This window comes from Mytilus edulis, chromosome 5, assembly GCF_963676685.1.
Source record: "Mytilus edulis chromosome 5, xbMytEdul2.2, whole genome shotgun sequence".
NCBI lineage: Eukaryota > Metazoa > Mollusca > Bivalvia > Mytilida > Mytilidae > Mytilus > Mytilus edulis.
The window spans coordinates 52,717,527-52,737,282 of NC_092348.1; the positions used below are offsets into that span (position 1 = coordinate 52,717,527).

At 31.8% G+C, this 19,756-nt stretch overlaps 1 protein-coding gene across 7 annotated transcripts in view; it reads right to left on the bottom strand.

Annotated features, from left to right (window-relative positions):
• LOC139523920 (zinc finger homeobox protein 4-like) overlaps positions 1-19,756 on the bottom strand; it is a 190,154-nt gene that overhangs the window by 19,150 nt on the left and 151,248 nt on the right. The gene's annotated exons all lie outside the window — the stretch shown is intronic.

Below are 19,756 nucleotides of genomic sequence, written 5' to 3' on the forward strand. Positions count from 1 at the left end.
CTAATTGACAATGGTTCTCAATTTGATGCCAACTTTACTAGTTCAAAACCTCAAAAATACAAAGAAGTTCCAAAGGCTTATTCATATAAGCTATGAGTTCTTTGGACTTAGAGATGGAAGAGGCGTAAGCTGCTTCATCTTGCGACACCTTACAGAGTGTGATTTGTACCTTGGATTTAATGATTTACAATAGAAAAAAGTAAATATATACAGTTCCTTTTTATAAAAGCATGTAAGCAATGAGATTTATGATTACACTGAGATGTAACCATAGTTTATTAGGGATCCTGCATAAAAAAATAATAGGCACTGGCTGCGGTTGCATGGTTTCCTAATCATGCATCTCTTAATTTTTTGACCATTTATTAAAATTGTAAATTATATGTGTTCAATTATAGTCTAATAATGATTTAACATACTCAATGACCTGTGTTTTCCATTCTGCAATGTTAAATGAATCTTATGAACAGTAGTTATTTGTGTTGTGACTCCTAGTGTAGCTAGTCTAAGATAACACAATTTGTATTTGTATCTGCCTATTTTATAAGTATTGTTTCATTAATTCAAATTGCTATTCTTTCGTAATGCTATTCTTTAGACTTAATTAAAGATTTATTTATTTTTATAAAACACCCATGCAACCATGCATCCCATATTGCGATCCGGTTGTCCTCGTTGAAAAGATTCTGGTTTATGGAATTATTGTAATGTGTACATATCCAACTGGCAGGTGTCGTCTGACCTATACCTCATTTTTATAGTTAAGTTTTAGTCTTGGTTTTTTCTCTGATGTTATATGCAAACTTGTCAACTATATTTGGTGTATTGAAATATCTTATGATGTACACGTCAGACTTACAGGTTTTATTCGACCTTGACCTTTGCCTTATTTCTACAGTTCATTGCTCAGTGTTAAGTTTTTGTGTTTTTGGTTTGTTTTTCTAAAACTATAAGCAGTATATTAACTATATTTGTTGTATTGAATGAATGTAAGGTGCCCAAACAAGAACCTGATTTTCAATGGTTGCCATTTGTTGATGTGGTTTATAAGTGCTTCTTGTTTCTCGTTTTTTTTTATATGTATTATATTGTTGGTTTTAAACTAGTCATTGTATGGCCCTTTATAGCTTGCTGTTCTGTGTGAGCAAAACTCAGTGTTGAAGACAGTACTTTTACAAATTGTGACTTGGATGGAGAGTTGTCTCATTAGCACTAATACCGCATCTTCTCAAATCTGTGCATTTCTCTTTTGGTTTATCTGACCTTGATCTAATTTTCGTGGATCTTGTTTAAAATAGGTTTATGTGATACTTTTAGTAAAGCTTGATATTTAGGACTATCAACATGATATCAATGGTTAGTAAAAGGGCGAGACATTTCAGCGCGTGCACACTTGCTAAGTTTGTGAAATAGATTTTAAATCCTTTGAATTATATTTTGATTTAGCATATAATAATCAAACCAACAACAAATAATGACATACATTCAAAATATCTTTATGCAGTAAAAGTATACTTATATGTTATATGTAACACTGCATTGATCAAGCAAATCTTTATGTTTCTGTTGAAATTGACTCGCCACATATGGTGCAACATATAATAATGATGGAACAAAAAAATTATTTGTTGACTTGATGCATTGTTCAGACAGATGAAAGTAAATATTGTTTATTTCTCCGTATAATTTTGTGCCATCTTTGAAATATTCACGTCTCCCTCTAGAAACAACAACTAAATCCCCTGGTGGTAGAGGTATTTGTCCCTCATGTTTTAAATTCCCTTTACATCCGTAGCATTTGGACACTTTATTGTCACAATCTTTAAGAAAATATATTACATATCCTCCATCAGGTGGTCTTGGCGGAGGAACTTGTGGCTGGTCATGCTCATCCAAATAAGTTAAAGCTGCTTCATTGCGTTTATTGGCCTTCCCTTTACGTTTCTGTGTTGCCTTGTGTGGCTTTTTACCTCTTCCACAAGGCATATTTAAATTTGCGAGACCTGTAAGATTCAAACTAATAGTTTTGGTTTTGAACCATTTAACAAACTTTTCAAGTAAATTACAGTGTTCTGCGGCGGCAATTGAATGAGAGCATACTTTATACATTTCCCATCTCGGACAGTTACTGTCACATGTAACTTGACCTGTGCCAAGTACAGTTACCAAATGAGGTTTTGTAGCATCGGTAGAGCTGGTGATAAAGTATTTGCCAATGATGTTTGCTGCTCCAGGTTTTCCAGGAAATGAAACTATATCAGATTGACTATGATATAAAGTTGCTGCTTTCTCAAAAATCCCTTTTAATATGGGGAAAGGGACTGAAGTTATGCCACTTCCACCTGCTGTTACTGTTAAAGCTCCAGAGTGATCTGTATTGTCAACAAACATACCTTCATCTTCTTCGTGGTGTCGAGATTTCAGGTTTGCATTTTGAAATTTCTTGAAAACATGTTCCTTTTGTTTCAAGTCCATTCGAAAATATCTATCTTCAGTAACTTCCAAATATGAATATTCTGACTTAGGCTTGAAGTCGCTTTGTCCTGTTAATGCCAGCTTAATTTCTGTTTCTTGTCTCAAAATTGTTCTTTTTAAAGCTTTTATAAATTCTGGTACTGTTTGCTTTTGACAGTTTAGGTTGGACTTGACAACTCTGTTGATGCATTCATTTGCATTTTGTGTATACGGTTTAGGTGGGTATCCTAATCCACATTTGGATCTTATTTCAGCCGACATACATGATTTGATCAGATCACTTTTAAAGTCTAAGAAATATTTCAAAAAATCTGGTCCTTTTTCATGCCTTTCAATCCATGTTCCAGTCAATTTTTCCAGTTTCCTATCAAACTCAGATGGTGAGATACAATCAGTCAATCCAGGTATTAAAATTTCTTGTATCTGTTTACCAAAGATTTCATCCACATACAGTTTTCTCACAGCTCCTTTTATATTAAGTGATGTTAATTTGGAAATGATGTTATCTTTCATATGGATATCACAAAGCAGGTGATGTGCAAATGGTAGGCAGGAAGAAAAGGATGTTTTTAGATTGAGTTCCCCATCTGTACCATATACCAAAATCTTATTCAGAGTAGGTTTTGTCCTTATCATAAATGATGGTAACATATAGAAACTGTCATATGTTCGCTGCTGGTGGATTAAAACTGGTCCTATCATTACTGGTTCATGTTTCTTTGTTTTGTGTTCAAGCATCAAATTTCGATAAGTAGTTAATGTCACATAAAAATTTCCAATGTTGAATGTTGTATCCACACCTAAAATGCTGAAATTCACGTTATTTGTACAATACTTTTCAATTTCATGCAGCTGGTTGTCTGTTGCTAGAAAAACACTGAATTCTGGAACCATTTCTATATGTCTAATGAATTTAATTTCTTCTGTTGCTCGCAGATCTATGGTTTCTAAAATTTCGTCATTTGATTCCTTTCTTTTTAAATTATAAACTTGCTGCATATCTCGTGCTTTCTGTGAACCTGATGTTAAATTTTCAATCCCTCCAGTTCTCTCTAATATTGTGTGAAACACATCTTTTGGTCTTTTGTTAATGTTCAATTCTCGAATTGTATTTTTTACAGTTTCTTGTGTTCTTTTGTAGGGTTTGTTGTCTTGTTTCCGGTTGCCATGTGGCAGAACTAGGACTGAATGTTCTTCATCCTCAAAATAGTATTGGACAAAAACGGTATTCATCATTTTTTCTGGAGATGTACCAGTTCTTATTATTATCCTATGCAAGTCTGGTGATGAGAGATTTACATATTGATGTCTGTATACTATAAAACATTCTGGTTGTCTGCTTGGAGTTGATATAAGGTCACCCTTCTCATCCCATTTATAGAACCTATTTGCAACACACGTTGTTTTCCATGTCCCCATATCATCAGACAGCAGATTTTTCCATGAACCAATTTTCTTGGTGTCAACCAGAAATGACACATTTTGATTTATAGTTGTAGGAACAATAGTTGAAATATTTTCTTTATCCAAATTGTCTTCATTAATTATGAAATTTAAGGCCTCTCTAGTCTTTACACCTTTACATTCCCTCATTAAGATTGGCAGTCTTTTATCTCCATCATAATATTCCAAATGTCCAATATCTGTAGGAATGGAATTTTGATTCTCTGCTGCAGAAGGTGATAAAACCGTATCTGATTGACCCCTAAATGGACTGTTAAATGATAAAGATGATCTACTTGAGTCGTTTTGTAAAAGTTCCTCAAATGGACAACTCCCTGCAGGTTCACTAATGTCATCAGTTACCTCCCTTCTTTTTTGGTGTCTACTTTGAGATGATCTTCTATCTTCTCCTGTAAATAACTGTTTCTTTTGTTGTTCCAAAATTACAGTTGTTTTTGCCTTTTTCCTTATTGGACTGTTTTCAGGGGTTGGATTCTTTTTCTTAGTGGTCTGCCTCCCTATCCAGCTGACTGGAACAACAGACTGTCCTGCAAGATATATTATGCCTTTGTTATGGAGTTCTTCATGTCTTTTTAGCATTGGTTTTGTAAAAAAGAATGCATCACAAATGTGGCATTCATATTTTTCTGGTTTGTAGAGTTCTTCTTCATCCTGACCCTCAGGTGAAACGATTTCTGTTTTAGTAAGTATTTCACCATCAGACGACGAATCAATATAAATAATATCTTGGTTATTTTCGAATCTGAAAAAAAAGAAAAATGCATAAGAAGCTATTATGTAAATGATATGAGCAAATAAGCCCAAAGACGCATAAATCAGCTTGTGCAGTACTGAAAAAGTTCCACTTTCAAAATTAATAAAGAAATAATATTGCTTTTCGAACAGGTCCAATACGGCAAAAAACAAAACAGGGCCAATACAGTTTTTTTCCGTATTGGCCCTGTTTTTTTCATGGACTAATACAGGATGTTCACTTCCGGTTTAATTTTTCTTACGCCATTACTTAACTTTAATGGTATCGATGATATGCATAAAAACATTTGTATTATATTTTCAAATTAAATTCATAAAATAAACAGGGTTAATGGTGTACAATGTTTTGGAACATCTTGAAGTCTTGATTGGACTCAATTAGAAATAAAACAGGGCCAATATGGAAAGGAAAAATTCCGGTTATTAATTTTCTTATAATCATTTAATAAAAGTGTTTTGAACTGGCTGTTTCTGTGTTGACCCTTTTATAGATTCTCGATCAGCTGTATTGGCCCTTGACTCTTCGAGTCTTGGGTCCAATACAGTTAACCTTGAATCTATTACAGGTCCGATACAGAAACAGCAATTACACAATTATATTGAATTAGCTAGAGTTTTAATTCCTTGGTGTGCATATGATTACAAAGAGATGTTATGGTAGTTCCCAATGGACAGTGCATAACAGCTTATTGAAATTATAACCGTTTGAAATTGCAATGTTTGGTATGGGCAACCCTATAAATCACTTTAACAAGCACTGCTTGTTAAAGTGATTTATAGTTAGCACATTTAATAGGAGATGCACAATGCTTTACCTATTGATGGTTTTATTGGCTGTCAACCAGCTAATTTAGACCAAATAATTATCTCCAATACTCAAGTTATAACCTATACTCAGACAAATATTTGGATTTGGTCCCTAATTACGAAACGCTAAGACAGTTACTCCCAAAACCAATCCCAACCATACAATTGTGGAATGGAACCTTGTACTAAAATTTTATCTTTCATGAACCAGAAAGACTTACTTTTTTGGTCCCTAATTACAAAGCCCTAATCCCCCCCCAAACCATCACTACCACCAAAAACTATCCCAACCATCCGTTAGTGGTATAGAACATTGAGCTAAATAGATTTACATGGACTTAATATAACCGGTCCTTATATAATTTAGTTATAATTGTCTGCGAACCTCCAAAATATTTTCAGACTAAGATGCAGACAACATCATCATATAATACTGCTGCAAATATAGGGTGAAGGCCTTATTAAGCGACTCCTACACAGCTACTTTTACTGCATAGGTACTATTTCTGTACCAAAAATCTGTAGTATTGGAAATTTACTTTTAATATTCAGTACTATTTTGCTACTTAAGAATTATTGCAATATTTAGGTACCTGTATTTTTAGTACTTGATTTGTACTTTAAATTTAAGTACTACAGTTTTTTGGTTGCACTGATACATTTTCAGCATTTTGAAAGTTTATCTTTTTCAAATCTCATTAAAGTATGATGTCCAAAAAAGGAATACTGTGATCATTGTTGGTATTATTTTTGTACAAATATTTTAAGTACAAATCAAGTACTGGAAAATACAAGTACCTAAATATAACAATAATTCTAAAGTAAAGAAAAAGTACTAAATAATAAAAGTAAATTTCCAGTACTAGATATTTTTAGTGCAAAAATAGTACGTATGCAAAAGTAGCTGTGTATATGTCTATTGTCTTATTTTTTGGTTGCCATTTTATTTGATGAAGATATTTGGAAAAACTATCCATTGTGTTTATTTTAAATAAACTTGCTATTTAATATATTTAGAAAACTTCTTACCTTACTTCTTCTTTGATTTCTATCAGCATTGTTTCATCTGCTGTGAACTGTAAAAAAACAATTATTGAGATTAAAAAAACAGGATGATGTATTGTCAGTTGTATCAGAAAATAAAAGACCAGAATTATATTAAATTATTGAAATATCCAGACTAGATGTTCTTTATAGTCTGTGTTAATCACCTAGATCAATGTGTTTTCTATATTGAAGACTGGAATAAAATTCATGACTAAGATTTGGTAAAAATTGCTTCTGAATGCTAATTTTTTTTCTTTTGGCCCAAAAATTTTAAAACAATGTTTAAAATCATGATTTTAGGAGACAATGACTCATAGGCATCTGATGATTCCAGCCATTTGATGTACGGGAAATAAATAAATAATTCTTAGATATCTAAATTCTTAGGTCAAGGTAAAGGTCACAATGACCTTATTTTGATTTATGAAGCACCTTCATTCCATAATGCATTTGTATACCAAAATCAACATAGTTAAGTTAAACTGTTCAAAACTTTTAGGCCTTAAACAACTTAAAGCAGGATTGAAGAAAAGACACATAGATGGGCGGACACATACTGATATATTGTTTTATTTAGTCGCAAATTGTTTGCAGGGAAACAAATAAGTTATCAAACACTAGTAGAAAGATCACTTTTCAGTTGTGAAACGTACCACTATGTAAATAAGGGTGACCCAAGATATTTGTATATTCCAAATACTTCATATTTTTTCCGATATAACTAATAACAAGCGTTCTGTGAGTATAACATGGCAATACATCCAAAAATCCATAACTCCAAAATAAAATTTTGAATTATCACAAAAAAGTATACAGATCTTTAGATTAATATAATTAACAGTTCAGCTGGCCCGAACATATTTTTTTTGGCCAGTAATAAAATTACTTCACAGGCCCAAAATGCCGATTGGTAGCCCAATTATTTTACTCAAATTTTTTTCTGTGTTGATCATAAAAAATGAAAAAACAAGAATGTGTCCAAAGTACACGGATGCCCCACTTGCACTATCCTTTTACATGTTCCAGGACCATGAAATTGGGTAATAATCTAATTTGGCATTTAAATTAGAAAGATCATACTATAGGGAACATATGTACTAAGTTTCAAGTTGATTGGACTTCAGCTTCATTAAAAACTACGTTGACCAAAAACTTTAACCTGAAACTCTCACTTCCATTTCTATGTTCATTGGACCATGAAATTAGGGTCAAAAGTCTAATTTGGCTTTGAAATTAGAAAGATCATATCATAAGCAACAAGTGTACTAAGTTTCTAGTCGATTGGACTTCAGCTTCATCCAAAACTACCTTGACCAAAAACTTTAACCTGAACGGACGGACGGACTGACGCACAGACGGACGGACGGACTGACTGACTGACGCACAGACGGACTGACGCACAGACGGACGGACAAACGAACAGAGCCACAGACCAGAAAACATAATGCCCCTCTACTATCGTAGGTGGGGCTTAAAAACACATGAAACCTCACTGTCCAGTGCCTATAATATATTATATCAATATATGGTTTTGAAGAGGAAAAAGTGACCTGTCATTCCATGAGAGTAGCGAGAAGTGAAGTTCCATTACAGGTTTCGGTTGCATAGTGATGTAGTGCTCATCACTGAAGATTTTGTTGCTGCGTTTAAAATTAAACATGTACAGTTTTCTGCGACAGATATATATTGATATATAAAAATTTGTACTGAGAATTTCCGCGATATTCTATCCGGTCAGTCATTTCAAAAGTTTGTATTTCAGTACAAAATGTCAGTGCAAAGCCAAATCAAAAGACATTTTATAAACGTAATATTTTCTTATCACTTGTTTCTGTCATTGGGGGTAACGGTTTCGTGAAAAATATTTTGGCAGCTTAATTCTAATTTGTATCCTTGTTTGGAGTTCTTTTCATAATTCCCTTATCCTTCTTTGGTTTAGTGGGTCAGACGAGATTTTACTGTCAATGACTGTCGTTATCTTTTATAAAATTTATAAAACACAATTTGTTTAGCGATCACCATTGCCAGTAAAGCCTTATTTGACCCACTAAACAAGCAATATCACGCACAACGTTCTATGTTAATATTCTATTGCAATTATTCTTCTTATATAAGTATATCCTTCCAAATATGGAACACCTCCTCAACTTGAACAGAGCTATTTCAAGTTTTTGGAGAAAAAAATAATTTGTTTTTGATTCTGAGAAAAAGAAATTGTTTTCGACTTGTCTCGAAAAAAATAGATTGTTTTTAAAAATTTGTCCAGAAACCCCCCCCCCCAGAAAATCAAATGGTTGCTGCCTAAATTGTTTAAGAGATATGGCGTGACATGTGAAAACGAACCCCACCTTTTTTCACAAAACTTCAATTTTTCTAAAATAAAAATTTGAATCATCACCAAAACTTGCAAAAGGTATACAGATCTCTACATTAATATAATTAAGAAGTTTCTAAAGTTTTAAGCAATAATCGTAAATCCTTTTTGAGATACAGCGCGAAATGTGAAAAATACACACCCATGTTTTAGTCATTCAGTCCCGTAACTCAAAAACTCTAAATTCTATTAACACCAAAAAGTATACAGATCGTTTGACCATTATAAGAAACAGCTATCTGAAGTTTTATGAAATTTGGATAAGCGGTTCTAAAGTTACAGTGTGACATGTTTACGCCGGACAGACGGACATTTGTATACCATTATACATCCCGTTCAAATTTTGACGGGCGTATAAAAATTGAGTTATTGTACTTCTTTGATATGCTGAAGCTGAATATAACCAGGTATTTTAAAAGATTTGGATATTGGATCATAAAAGATAAATATCCAATTTGAGTTCTTTGACTTCATTGATTCTGTGTCAGAAACCCATGCTGCTGTGTCAAAAATATAAATCACAATCCAAATTCAGAGCTGTATCAAGCTAGAATAGCATGTCCATACTTGCCCCAACTGTTCAGGTTGAGGCATCTGTGGTCGTATCAAATTCTATTTCTAATTGCATGCATTTAAAAAGATAAACTTACATTTGATCCCACTGTATTCTGGTTTTCATGGTTGGAGCAATCTTCCTCAATATCCTGAAATATAAGAAATGAAAATTAATAAATCATAAATGCATAAGAAAGGCAGCCCATGAACTTGCTATTTTTCTACACCAACATATTGTTTAATGTAATTTAGTATCCAGTATTTTTCATACTTTATAGTGATATAATGTGGAATTTCTGAAGGACACCTCTCTATAAATAACGAACTAATAATTGTTAATCATCAAAGCTAAAACTTGCATCGTTGCATCTAAAATACTTGAATTTTGAGCTGTTTTTCTTACTTTAATAAAAGACCCTTAACACAGAGTAATATTTACTCTGAGACTTAATCAAGATTACTCTAGATTGCTGAAGATATTATTTTGATAGATAAAAAATGTTTTAAAGTAAGTGAAAACAGTTCTATTAATTCGAATGAACTAAAAGAAGTGTCATAAATTGAAAGCTTGGAGAACACATGTATACTACAAATAAAAGTGTATTTTCAAGTTTACAATCTACGGCAGTCACAGAGTTGATTAAATAGAGAGGATCTGTAAACTATATCAATGACCACCATGGATCAATTACTATACTTAGAATGTTCATAATATACAGATATTAAAGCTCTAAAATTATTCATATGAACTTTTGATACCTTTTCGGAAATTCTCCAGCCATTATATCTTTTACAAATCAGTGGCGAATCCAGAATATTTTGTAAAAAGGGGGCTGACGGACCTAAAAAGGGAGGGGGGGGGGTCGCCTGCTCCAGTCACGCTTCAGTGATTCCCTATATAATCAATCATTTTTTCACACGAAAGGGGGTGCACCCCCTCCATTTGATTCCGATTAATTTTACTGAAATGCAAGAAACTTAACATTGAAAAATTGATCAAGAGGACATTTATGAATAACCTAAAATAGTTGAAATAATTGTTTAACTTTAAATAATCTTAAGAGTAATTGCCTCTAAATGATGATTTTGAGGTATTGAGGCCTTTTTTGCTTACTATCTTAAAAATTACATTCAATACAGAAACAAACGACCTTGAAGACAAAATCCTCAAATAAATCAACATGACCAATATTCTTTTCACTTGCATATGTTTTTTATCCTGAAAACTATCATAGATACTAAAAAAATGATAAAAAAAACCTGAAGATCTTCAAATAGATATAGCATGGTAAAAATGATTTTTTGTCTCTTCATCTATGTTTCTAAGTATGACATTTTAAATGCTTATTTTGGAGGAGGCATTGTCAAAAGAAAATGATAAGAATAAGAACAAGAGGCTCTCAAGAGCCTGAATCGCTCACCTTAATTCTTTTGGTTAAATCTCTCTTCAATGATTATTTTGGCTTTTCAATTTATTTAAATGCTTTTTGGATCGTCCTATTTTCTTCAAAAGCCAAAAAAATATCATTCTCTCTTATGTTCTATTTTAGCCATAGAAGCTATGTTTCTTGACATACAAGGAAATAAAATATAAAATTTATACTAGATACTCTGAAACTCATTTAGCCTAAGTTTGGCTGAAATTGATACAGCAGTTTCAAAGGAGAAGATTTTTTAAAGCAAGTCAACATGATGAATAAATTGTTGAAAAAGTCTTTAAAGGGCAATTACTCCTTAAGGGGTCAATTGACAATTTTGGTCAAATAGACTTATTTGTAGATCTTACTTTGCTGAACATTATTGCTGTTTACAGTTTATCTCTATCTATAATAATATTCAAGATAATAACCAAAAAACGCAAAATTTCCTTAAAATTATCAATTCAGGGGCAGCAACCCAACAAAAGGTTGTCTGATTCATCTGAAAATTTGAGGGCAAGTAGATCTTGACCTGATAAACAATATTAACTCTGTCAGATTTGCTCTAAATGCTTTGGTTTTTGAGTTATAAGCCAAAAACTGCATTTGACCCCTATGTTCTATTTTTAGTAATGGTGACCATGTTTGCTGATAGATCAAAACTTCGGATACAATTTATAAACTAGATACCCTATGGAACATTCAGTTAAAGTTTGGAAGTATTTGGCCCAGTAGTTTCAGAGTAGAAGATTTTTGTAAAAGATTACTAAGATTTACAAAAAATGGTTTAAAATTGACTATAAAGGGCAATAACTCCTAAAGGGGTCAACTGACCATTTCGGTCATGTTGACTTATTTGTAGGTCTTACTTTGCTGAACATTATTGCTGTTTACAGTTTATCTCTATCTATAATAATATTCAAGATAATAACCAAAAACAGCAAAATTTCCTTAAAATTACCAATTTAAGGGCAGCAACCCAACAACGGGTTGTCTGATTCATCTGAAAATTTCAGGGCAGATAGATCTTGACCTGATAAATAATAATACCCTGTCAGATTTGCTCTAAATGCTTTGGTTTTTGAGTTATAAGCCAAACACTGCATTTGACCCCTATGGTCTATTTTTAGCAATGGGGACCATGTTTGTTGAAAGATCAAAACCTCGGATACAATTTTTAAACTAGATACCCTAAGGAACATTCAGTTAAAGTTTGGAAGTATTTGGCCCAGTAGTTTCGGAGGAGAAGATTCTTGAAATAGTTTACGACGACGACAGACGACGGATGCCAAGTGATGGCATAAGCTCACTTGGCCCTTCGGGCCAGGTGAGCTAAAAAGGTGATATAGTGTGTTCAATACGTAACATTTTATATATATATAACTGTTTATATCTGTTACAAAGTAACAATTTTGACACTCAAGAAAATATTTATCTTATCTATAGACTAATCTTATGTTATCTTATATAATCTCATCATTGAAATCCTAATGCTATATGTGTGAACTATTTTATAACCCTACCATGGTTATGAGAATACTAAGACAATTTCCCTCAGCCAGAAATAAGAATTTTTATTTGATATTTTATACAATCCTGTCAGTTACAATGTACCATGTATCATTTTTATTTAATGTTCCTTATTCAGAAAATGATTATACTTTATAGGAGTGAAAAGTTATATTTACCTCCCAATCTTCTTCAGATTTTCTTATATTGTGCTCCAGTCTATCAAGAACTAATCTGAAATGATTAAACCCAGTCATTAAAAGAATGTTTTCTTTTCTTCAAATTGTTAAAAAAAAACCAGTTTGGGTCTTTACAACTAGATACTGTGTAACATATTTTAAAACAACGTAAGGAAAACAATATGCTATATAAATAAATGTTAATTTCCATTTAGACATTGGAGAATGGTTATACTGCAAGTCTGCATGAATCAAAAAATAAAATTAACAATTGTGGCATCATCCTGTTACTAGCTGCAGAACCGTAGCTCATAGGTCCTTATTTTAATTTTTGACTATTTGCGGACCATTTTTTGGGGAAATAAGTGTGACCTGAACCTGGGTCACAATTCCCAACATTTTGAAACAGGAAAACTCCGTAGCTCTATGGTCCGCAAATAACATAAGGACCTATGAGCTATGGTTCCGAAGGTATCCTGTTACATAAATTAGCTTAAATTTAAAACTTGCAGATATAACTCTGAGATAAAAGTGTGCAAAAATTACACAAATATTGATTTCAAAGATTAATGAAATTTTGTATGAAAGATATTAAACAATTCTCACAATACAATCACTTTAAATATAACCAAATAAAATAAAATTTTAATCAGATAACATAATATAGGGATACAACTTACCTTTTCTCAATATTCTTTTCACTTTCTTTCTGTTTTCCAAAATCCATGCTGATCTCTATATAGTTCTAAGTTTTCATAGTACACCTTTCATGCTATATCTTTTTTATACAGCCTTGCTCAATTAAGTTTAAGGGAATTAAGGTTTTTATTTGATTTTATTTTTTTCATAGTTTTCATTTAGTACTACCGGTCATTTTTGTTTGTTATATGGAACATCTCCCCTATGTCTAAAATGGTTTTGTCTTTGAAACGAGACCCCTAGAATGATTTTCTTGACATTTTCAAAAGTGACACTATTTGCTGGCAATAAAAAAAATAGCAATAAAAAAGTCATTTAATTGAACAAAAGTTGTAGTCTCAGCAGATTATATTCTTACTAACTACAACTAATCACCAACCACACTTTGGCTGTTTTTCCTCAGCATGATAGTTTTACTAGGTGGCAAGGAAAGTACAAGAATAAATCAAGATTTTATCAATTTTAATTTTTGCTAACAACTTCATGAAGCTCTTTACTTGCTTAATAATGTATGTCAGTATCCTAACTAAAGAACTGACTCCGCTTTTAAATGTGTGTGGGCAATTCTTTTCTAAATTAATTGTTTTCATTCTGAATGTCTTCTTGAACAAGGACAAATTGAACCAATGAATATTTTGTTTACATTGTTTTTCAACAAAATATTCTTGTTCCTGTTTCTCATTGAAAAAACGTTTGTTTTGGAATAGATAAAAAAAGAAAGAAAAAAACCCAGATAATTAATAAAAATTCTTTTTAAGAATTATAGGTTTATTAATTTTTCCAAATTTCCTCTTTTGAAAAACCATACCATGGTATAATAATTTGTACCATGGTATATAAATTTGTACCATACCATCATACCATACCATGGTACCATTCATGCATACCATGGTATGATGGTATTCGTACCATACCACCATACCATACCACATACCATACCATCGTACCATACCATGTTTTACAGTATGCCCAAAAATACCTAAACTTCTTGTTTCTCAGGTTCTGATTAATGGGATTTTGATTTTTTATTGTTACCTCCTTAATTTTCATTTTCCAAAAATAAAGTGCAGTATGTGGACAGACAAAGTAACCTGAAACAATGAAAGAAACACTGCATTATCATATTAATTCCTTAAAAAATCTTCCACTGTTAATTTTAGTTTGAAGAAGGTAATGCCATTAAAAAAGCAATTATTTCACAGCCCTATAATTTAAGACAGTAGAAACATTTCCAACAACTTTTTTCATCAAGCAAGAAAAGTTATATGGTAATAAAACTTGATATCTTTTAATCACCTAACAGTTCACTACATTCTATTGTTGAGGTCCAATAAGGGTATAATGACAGCTGTTAGTGAAATTATCAATGTTTCATCTTTACCATAACAACTGCTATACATGTATTTGAATACATCAAGTAGTCAAAATTTAACATGTTAAAGTTAAAAAGTTTTGAATTAAAATTCCATTAGTTACATGAGTTAAATATTTAAACTAAATGTTGATATCAACTGTAATATCACAACTTTTCATAATGATGCACTGGATGTTAGGCAAACAAAAATCAATCAATCAATCAACTATACAATCATGTAAAAAAAAAACTTGGATGGGAACTAAGTTAAGTCTTGATTAACCATAAATGAAGCTCCATAAAGATGGTTTGATCCCCTAAATTTATTTTGAAGGAAGTAACTTTAAAAAAAACAGGCAAACTTATTCAATGTTCAGCCCGACCGTCCGCCGTACATCCCAAATTCAATAACCGACATTTTTGTCACAAAAATCCGGTTAAAAATCAGTTATGATAAATTATAAAAAAATGTTCACATACATTACATTTCAAATTTACAATTCTCAATTTGTTAACCCTTTTTTGCACAAATCCAGGTTTGGTCCTTTATACATGGAACTATGTTAAATGTTAAGGACACATGTCTGAAGTTGTGTGCATTCATGCATTACATAAATGTATAAAATGTATACATTCAGCAAGAAATGACAATCACTAAATTACAGGCTTCTGAGTTTGCTGGCATCAAACCTTCCCCTAACCTTGGACAGTAGTGTAACAGTACAAAATTAGGACAAACAAATAAAATCATTTCAAAAGGGCTTTCAATCTTTGTATCTATACTAAGTATATATATTGACAAAGCACCAAAAATAAATGAGTAATGTTTCGAAGATGATGCCCCTGCTTGCATATTATACAGGGGCGGATGCAGGAATTTTCGAAAGGGGGGGTGCTAACCCAGGGCACCCAGGGCAAAGGGGGGGGTGCAAAACATATGTCCCGATACAAATGCATTGATCGGCAAAAATAAAGGGGGGGTGCGCACCCCCAGAACCCCCCCCCCCCCCCCCCCCCTGGATCCGCCACTGTTATATAAAGTTATAAAGGGTCATAACTGAAGAACAGTAAAAGTGACAGTCTACACAATGTGTACTTGATGTGGGTTTAGTGGTAAAAAGTATTGTGTATAAGTTTCATAACAATCAGTTGAGGAAAACTTAAGTTAGAGAACGGTAATAAATAACTAACAAAGACACAAAGTATGGATCTGAGAGTACTCACAGTTACTAATAATGCTAGTTCAAAGCCAAAAACATCTATTCTAATATGACGTTCTTCTTAAGCTTTGGGTACAAAGCCATGTTCTAATTCAAATAGAACATGGGCTGCACGTGATTGACGTCACAATTGAAATTGCAACGTCAGATGAATTTTGAACAACGCCAGAGATCAAAATGGACATTTTTGTTGGTGTTGCTCGCTAGGAAATTAAATAAAAACATTCTAAAAGTAAGTTTAAATGTTTCTGTTCTTTTTTTTTATTGATAAACTGCTGATTTTCTATAACTTTTTGGTTCATGAAATCAAAATGGCGACATTCCGAGCGTCTACTATAGGTCCGCTTCAAAGTGAAAAAGTTCAAATATTCCTATAATAATCGAAATAATTCTATCCTGCCATGCTCTATGCTCATTTTAACATGGGTAGGCATTATATTTGTAAACATTTAATACCTCGCTAACTCTCGGTATTAAGATATTAACAAATATAATGCCTACCCATGTTAAAATGAGCATAGAGCATGGCAGGATAGAATTATTTCTTAAATAAAAAAATCATGATCCAAGACAAAAATATCAATCATTACACATACAATTTCTAACGGAGTTAGTATAAAGATGTTACAGAAAAACTCCTAGTGCAATGCCAAAATCAGTATTTATAGATAAATCAATATCTAAAGATCTAAAAACAGTGTAGAATTGGTAACCTTTTATATTAAGTTTACTTAGATCAAATCTAAAGTTATAGGCTCGTTAAACAACATCAGTGTAAAAATAAATTGTTTATTTTCAGAAAGAAATTACTGCTAGATTAGATTGAAATGAATGGGGGAAAATATAACTTTCTGTAAGAAAGAAAATTTTAAAAACAAAAATAAATTGACCTTCGTATTACCTTTTAAGTACCAAATAAGTGGACAGTCCAAATTATACATCTGCTCCTAATTAACAATCACCTGTCAAGAATTTATTGTTTTATGTCAACTGAAAGAGTAAACTGGATTCACTTATATGTCAAAACGTCACTTCGTCCTAATTAAATGAGTTCATTTAAACATAACCCAAGTATTGGTCAGAAAGGCACAACTTTTTGTAGTGAGTGTAAGGGTCAACTATTACTTATCATTTGTGTTGAAGTGAATCAAACCTTGCATTGGTATAATGATGACCAAAAAAGAATTGTTTTGTTTTCTGGACAACCTCTAATTTGGAAACAACAAGCAGTAATTGACTCCTTAGGTACTACATATAATTCCTCCAACATCCTTATATTATTCACATGATAGTATTAAATGAATGTCAATTAATCAAAAAGCAGACTTAAACAAATGAAAAATAGTCGGATTTTATGAGAATAAGATTTAAAAGCTAAATATGCAAATGTAAGCAATTAACAGAACTTCATGTTCCATTTGTTTGAAGTACATTCCTTCAGCACCAAACCTTTGGTAAAGACACTCAATGGCAAAACTTATAAAGATGTTTCTTGTCATTATACAAATCTGAAAATAAGCTGTTGAAGTGGAAAATTCAGAATTATAAAATTTACATGAATTTTGTGTCTGCCATTTTGGGAAAGTGTACTTTTTGCGAACTGTACAAGGCTGATTGTGGTACTGCCAATGGTCAATGACAACTCTGAAGCATCTTTTTCTACGGGTTATTATTTTTTAGCACAACTAGTTTCAGTGAGCTCATTGAAAATTTCCTGATATCATTGTAATTATTGATAAACAATCATTTGTAATTTAGAATAATCATGCAATATAGCACTTAAGCATCTTTTAATGAATATTTGGATTTTATGAAAACATGTAATATTCATCAGGTCTTACTGTTTCATTAAGATGGGAGAAACTGATGTAAATTACATACATATTTCTATATTAAATGTCTAGCTTTTCTGATATTTTACATTAAGAAAAGTTATATTATGGCATTTTATTATTTGTGTGTGATAACAATTAACAAACTCAGACAGGATTCATTGATTTTTACGAAAAAGAAAACGTTATAGTCTTAGATGACCTCCTCGGAACATAAATCTCTAGTGACAATTGCATGTTGATGGACGTTTTTGTTATATAGAAATTTCCACAAATTTGCTTTCCAAGTCAGTAATTTATATGATTTATGAAGTCACAGTCATCATTAATGCGCTCAAGAGAAACAAAAAAATTACACCATCTCCTTAATTTGAACAAAGAAAATTAGCTACTGAGACAAAAAGCAATAATAACTAATAAGCTTTCATGGGCATATAATATTTCAAATCTATATCAGACAACAATTGGTTGCATGGTCTATACCATCAAGCAATATACATCTGATTTAATAAGAATATTTCTAACAGCGTCACTTGTCAAAATGTAGGTTTTCATTATTATGATATAATGATGATAAAATTGGAAAACTCTTGTGTCCCCTGATAATCAATAGTCAAAACTCTTGAACACAGGAAAGGTGTTTCTCTTTCCTATCATTTATCCATCAAAAGAAAAGCAAAAGATTTTGAGATCTAATGATAATGTTATCTTGACTTTATATGTGCAAATTTTAGTGTTGGAATATTTATTATGAAATATATCTTAACTTAATAAGTAACTTAATAAAAAAATAATTAATCATTTAATGTTTTCATGATGTAGTTTCATTAATGATTGTTTTCTCATTTGATGGTAGCCTATTATTCTCACTTTGGAGTGCTGGTTTTATTATTCCATCTTCATATTTCAAACAGTAATAGTTTTAGTTTGATATATTGTCCAACATTTTATTTCTTTAATAAGTAGCCTTTATGAATTAAATGTGAAGCATATCTCCAAAAATAAGACTTACAACCAGTATAAATAGCAATTATTCTAAATGAAATTGAAAATGAATCTTACTGTCTTCTTAATTGCAAACTCAACTGCATTTTTAAATTTTCCATTCTATCAAATTGTCTCAATGTTTACATATTGTTCATTTGTTTTAAGAGACAAAGTCATATTGATGACCTTTCAAAAATTATTATGGCATCCATTCTTAAAATTGAAAAAAAAGTCTTCTTCTTTATAAAAAAAAAGTGCAATCCCTTTAAAAAAACAGAAACATTTTGTTTTAGCCACAGGTCTCAATTTCACCCAAAACATTTACCTGTTCTTCACTAGATGGATAATGATTGTGTGCAGATTTAGAATCCTCTCAAATGCAAATAAAATATTGAATCTTGGTATTTGTCATTGGTATTTGTAATACAATGGAAGTGAGGATTAATTAAAGTCCTGACCAGAAATAAAGGCTACATAATTAGCTTAGGGCTCTCAATAATTAGGAGAACAAAAGTTTAATTGGCCTGACTGGGAGCACTAATCTCTAATTATATCAAGGGATCAATTTAATCAAGAAAGCTGAAATTAGTAAAAATCAAATGTCTACTCCAGTGCAAAATAATTAAGGTTCATATGACAGATATTTAATGAAAGAATGTAAGAGGAGTGTTAAGCCATCTAGCAGGATATTTGAATCTAATAGCTAGGCTCATTTGTATGCATAATTGAATTTCATAAAATTACTTAACTTTTTCCTTCTTTCATCTAAAAGCAATGAATCACTCTGATGAAGAATTGTAGATTAATTACATACAAATCTTGATATAGGAAATCATCTTTAAAGTTTTGGGGTTAAAGGTGCTCTGAAGTTTTTTTGCCAAGTAACCCCTATTTACATAAATAAAATCTGAAAAATAAATATGTATTTGTTTGTTCCAACACAGGTAAATAAAATGTAACGTCAACTATCAGGTGTCAATTCGATCAAATAGTAATCCCGCTAGAGTAACCTCCCATTGATAGTGAAAAAAATCTGTCACTACCAGACTCTTCATAATTCTAGCTTTCAATACACATTGTTTT